Source organism: Myotis daubentonii, chromosome 3, assembly GCF_963259705.1.
Source record: "Myotis daubentonii chromosome 3, mMyoDau2.1, whole genome shotgun sequence".
Lineage (NCBI taxonomy): Eukaryota > Metazoa > Chordata > Mammalia > Chiroptera > Vespertilionidae > Myotis > Myotis daubentonii.
This window is the reverse complement of record NC_081842.1, coordinates 111,997,550-112,003,549: the sequence shown is the minus strand read 5'-3', so window position 1 is coordinate 112,003,549 and position 6,000 is coordinate 111,997,550.

Genomic DNA, 6,000 nt, shown 5'->3' with positions numbered 1-6,000 from the left:
GCAGGAAATCGCAAAATAAAAAGCCCTGTCAAAGATTAAAGTCCTCAGGATCCAAGAAGGCTGCAGACAGGACAGCAGTGAGAAAGAGTGTGAGTGAGTGAGGGACAGTTATATTCCGCAAGACTGTTGGGGACTGGCAGACCAGGCTCCCATGGCCAGGCAGCCTCTACTGCTGCTGAAATCTCTCACAGGGTGGCCTACGCTGCTCCAAGTCCACACACCCTTCCCTCTTCTCTTTCTTCCCTAGCCAATTTCTTTTCTGGTTGGTTGTTTGATTGTTTGTTAGTTTTTTTGTTTGTTTTTGTTTTTTATTTTATGATTTTGTTTTTCCTCTCCTTGCTTGTTCTCTCCTTCCGCTAATAGCTTAGTTTCACTCACCAAACTCAGGCCTATCTTCTCCCTACTCTATTCTCCTTTTCCAAATATATATATGGTGAAATAATTTTTTATTGAATATTTTGTTTTTTACTTTTCTTCTTATACACTCATTTGCTTTCTATCTCCTCTAAACTGAATTGTGGCCATTCCCCCATTCATTAAATTCCTTTATCTTACCTTCTGGAAATAAGCTCTGCCTCTTCAGATTCAGGTCCCCTCCATTTTTTCTGGGTGTTTGCTGTTTGAGTTTTTTGGTTTAGTTGTTGGTTGTGTGGAGCTTTCCCGCCATATATGTATATATTTTTCCCTTATTTTTTCTTCTTTTTCTTTTCTCTCTTACCTTTTTTCCTTTTCTCAATATCATTTCTGCATGCTTTCCTCTCCCTTAAGTATCTTTTCTCTGGTGTTTACCTTTATTTGGGTTTATTGGTGTTGTGTATACACTCGTGTTTTGTTCCCTCTGTGTCTTATCTTGTCAAGTTGTATTTTGTGCTTTTTGATTAATGTGGTAGAGAGTGAGCAACATAACCAGACACCCAGAGAGGAGCAAACATGGGAAGACAAAGAAAGAGCCCCCATATGAAAGATAAAGAGAAATCACCAGAAAGGGAAGTGAATGAAATGGAGGCAAGCAATTTGTCAGAGAAAGAATGCACAGCAATGGTCATAAGGACACTGAAAGGATGGGAGGCAAATTCAAAAACATGTGTAAAAATCAATAGGACATGAAGAATAATCAAGAAGAAATGAAGAATAACATTGCTGCAATAAAGAATACAATATAAAGCATCGGCAGTAGACTAGAAGAAGCTGAAGACCACATAAGTGAGATAGAAGACAAAGTAGGGAAAAAAACCCAATCAGAGCAGTAACTGGACAAAAAACTTAAAAACCAGGAGGAGAGCATAAGGGAGTTTTGGGACAACACAAAATGAAACAACATCCTCATAATAGGGGTACCCGAAGGAGAGGAAACTGAGCAAGGAATAGAAAACCTGTTTGAAGAAATAAAGACAGAAAACTTCCCTGATATTGGGAAGAAAAATCCACACAAGTCCAAGAAGCTGACAGAGTCACTAACAAGATGAACCCGAAAAGACCGACACAAAGACACATCATAATTACACTGGCAAACACCAATGACAAAGTAAGAATCTTAAAGGCTTCCAGAGAGAGACAGAAAGTTACCTCCAAGGGATCTTCCTTTAGACTATCAACTGATTTCTCAACAGAAACACATAAGGCCAGAAGGAATGGAATGAAATATACAAAGTGATCCAAAGCAAGGGATGGAATCCAAGAATACTATAGCCAGCAAGGCTATCATTCAAAATTGAAGGGGAAATCAGGAGCTTCACAGGCAAAAAATGGTTAAGGGAGCTTACTACCACCAAACTAACAATGCAAGAAAAGTTAAAGGGACTGCTGTGAAAAGAAGAAATAGGAAGGGAAGAAGGAACACAGGCATAAAGAATAAAACAACTACCTATCAATAAGAACCTTAAATGTAATTTAAATAAATGCTCCAATCAAAGGACATAGGGTAGCTGAATGGAGAGGAAAACATGACCCATATATCTTCTGTATACAAGAGACCCACCTAAGGACAAAGAACTCACACAGACTGATAATGAAGAGCTGAGAAAAAAGAATTTAGGTGAATGAAAATTAAAAAAAAAAAAAAAGCTGGGGTAGCAATAACTATATCTGACAAATTAGATCCCAAGTAAAGTCCGTAACAAGAGATAAGGAAAGCCACTTCGTAATAATAAAGGGAGAAATTCAACAAGAAAATATAACTCTGGTAAACATATATGCACCCCATAAAGGAGCACCCAAATACATAAAAAAAATTCTGGAAGATATCAAGGGAGAGATCCACAGCAACACAGTCATAGTAGGGGACTTTAATACACCATTGACACCACTAAATAAATCCTCTAAACAAAAAATCAGCAAATAAACAGCAATCCTAAATGACTGACTACATCAGATGGACTTAATTGACATCTTCAGAAAATTTCACCACAAAGCTACAGAATATACATTCTTCTCAAGTGCACATGGGTCATTTTCAAAAGTACACCGCATATTGGGACACAAGAAGTCTCTTCAAATTCAAGAAGATAGAAATCATATGCATCTTCTCGGACCACAATAGCATAAAATTAGAAATCAACCACGAGAACCAAGATGGCGGCATAGGTTAACGCCAGAGTTTGCTGCTTTGAACAACTACTTCAAAAGTGAAACCAAAAAACGGAAGGGACATCACCCAGAACCACAGGAACTCTGGCTGAGTGGAAGTCCTACAACTAGGAGGAAAGAGAAATGCACACGGACACTCAGAGGAGGCGCAGTGCTGAAGTCAAATTCTGAGGTGCGGAGTGCGCGGAGCGAGCTGGCGGAGGAGGGCGAGGTTGTTGTTTTCAATCGGGAGGGAGTCGCAGACTCTGAGCACCAGATCCGGGCGAGTCTTTAGGGACCCAGACTCAAACGGGAGAAGTGGGACTGTCTGGCTTCGGTCAGAGTGAGTGCAGCTTTCTCTCCCAGCTTTGCAGCAGGTGCTGGGACTCAGAGAGGCAGAGCCCCTGGGGACAGGACTGAGAGCCGCCATAACTGCTCTCTCCGGCCCACCCTGTTGATCCTGTGCGACCCGCCCCACCCAAGCCCTGCACAGAGGCATTTGCCGGATAGCCTCAGGCAAAGGCTAGATTAGCACCTCCCTAGAGGACAGAAGTTCTCTCACCGCTGACACAGCTGATTCTCATAGCCACTTGGCCTGGAGGTCAAACCCTCCCTGGAATTAGCTACAACAATCAAGATTTAACTATAAGACTGCGAACAAAGACCACTAGGGGGTGCACCAAGGAAGCATAACAAAATGCGGAGACAAAGAAACAGGACAAAATTGTCAAAGGAAGATATAGAGTTCAGAACCACACTTTTAAGGTCTCTCAAGAACTGTTTAGAAGCTGCCGATAAACTTAATGAGATCTACACGAAAACTAATAAGACCCTCGATCTTATATTGGGGAACCAACTAGAAATTAAGCATACACGGACTGAAATAACGAATATTATACAGATGCCCAACAGCAGACCAGAGGAGCGCAAGAATCAAGTCAATGATTTGAAATGCGAGGAAGCAAAAAACACCCAACAGGAAAAGCAAAATGAAAAAAGAATCCAAAAATGCGAGGATAGTGTAAGGAGCCTCTGGGACAGCTTCAAGCGTACCAACATCAGAATTATAGGGGTGCCAGAAGATGAGAGAGACCAAGATATTGAAAACCTATTTGAAGAAATAATGACAGAAAACTTCCCCCACCTGGTGAAAGAAATGGACTTACAGGTCCAAGAAGCGCGGAGAACCCCAAACAAAAGGAATCCAAAGAGGACCACACCAAGACACCTCATAATTAAAATGCCAAGAGCAAAAGATAAAGAAAGAATCTTAAAAACAGCAAGAGAAAGAAAGCCAGTTACCTACAAGGGAGTACCCATACGACTGTCAGCTGATTTCTCAACAGAAACTTTGCAGGCCAGAAGCGAGTGGCAAGAAGTATTCAAAGTGATGAATACCAAGAACCTACAACCAAGATTACTTTATCCAGCAAAGCTATCATTCAGAATTGAAGGTCAGATAAAGAGCTTCACAGATAAGGAAAAGCTAAAGGAGTTCATCACCACCAAACCAGGATTATATGAAATGCTGAAAGGTATCCTTTAAGAAGAGGAAGAGGAAGAAAAAGGTAAAGATACAAATTATGAACAACAAATATGCATCTATCAACAAGTGAATCTAAGAATCAAGTGAATAAATAATCTGATGAACAGAATGAACTGTTGATTATAATAGAATCAGGGACATAGAAAGGGAATGGACTGACTATTCTTGGGGGGGAAAGGGGTGTGGGAGGTGTGGGAAGAGACTGGACAAAAATCGTGCACCTATGGATGAGGACAGTGGGTGGGGAGTGAGGGCGGAGGGTGGGGTGGGAACTGGGAGGAGGGGAGTTATGGGGGGGGGAAAAAAGAGGAACAAATGTAATAATCTGAACAATAAAGATTTAATTAAAAAAAAAAGAAGAAGAAGAAGAAAAAAAAGAAATCAACCACAATAAAAACAATGGAAAAAAATCAAACACATGGAGGCTAAATAGCATGCAATTAAACAATGATTGGGTTATCAAAGAAGAAATGAAAAGCATCCTGGCAAGATACGACATTGAAAACACAATAATCTAAAATCTATGGGATACAGTGAAAGCAGTCTTGAGAGAGAAGTTCATAGCTCTATAGGCCTACCTCAAAAAACAAGAAAAAAATGGTAAAAAATTATCTAACCTTGTATCTCAAAGAATTAGAAAGAGAGCAACAAGAAAAGCCCAGAGTAAGCAGGAAAAAAAAGGAAATAATAAATATCAGAAGAAAAACCAAGATGGTGGCATAGGTAAACACCAGAGTTTGCTGCCTCGAACAACCACTTCAAAAAGCAACTAAAAGACGGAATGGACATCATCCAGAACCACAGGAAGGCTGGCTGATTGGAAGTTCTACAACTAGGAGGAAAGAGAAAAACATACCGAGACTCAGAGGAGGCACAGTGCTGAAGTAAAATACTAAGGTGCGGAGTGCATGCGGAGCGGGCTGTCTGCTGAGGGCACAGTTGTCGTTTTCAATTGGGAGGGAGTCTCAGGCTCTGAGCTCCAGTTCTGGGCAAGTCTCTAGGGACCCAAACTCATTCGGGAGAAGCAGGACTGTCTGGCATCGCTCATAACCCTAGGGAAGCTTTCTCTCTGTGGGGCTTGCAGCGATTACTGGGACACTGAGAAGCAGAGCCTCTGAGGGCAAGACTGAGAGCAGCCATAATTGCTAACCCCGCCCTGTTGATCCCGTGGGACCCGCCCCACCCAAGCCCTGCAGGGAGACTTTTGCTGGTTAGCCTCAGGCAAAGGCTAGATTATCACCTCCCTAGAGATCCAGGAGCCAGGAAGCCCAAAGGTCAGAGTGGGACCATCCAGTTTGCAGCTCCATAGAACCATAAAAGACACACTCAGGGGGCAGACTCAGTGAGCACCAAAGCCCCATCAAAGCAAGTCTAGCCCCAGAGGGGAGTCTCCAGCACAGAAGTTCTCCCACTGCAGACACGGCTGATTCTCACAGCCAATTGGCCTCGAAGTCAATTCCTCATAGTGATAACTGCAACAATCAAGGCTTAACTACAACAAGACTGTGCACAAAGCCCACAAGGGGGTGCACCAAGAGTGTCTACCTCAGGTAATTGGGACACTTAGCACAGAAAGGGACTCTATCGACACAGCGAAGCATAAAAAATGCTGAGACAAAGAAACAGGACATAAACAACAGAATTGGAGGAAAGCAAACTCTTGGATATAGAGTTCGAAACCACACTTTTAAGGTCTTTAAAGAACTGTCTCGAAGCCGCCGATAAATTTAATAAGGCCCTCGAAAAGACTGGTGAGACCGCCAATAAATGTAGTGAGATCCTCAAGAAATCTAATGAGACCCTCGATGTGTTATAAAGAACCAACTAGAAATTAGGCATACACTGACTGAAATAAAGAATATTATACAGACTCCCAACAGCAAACCTGA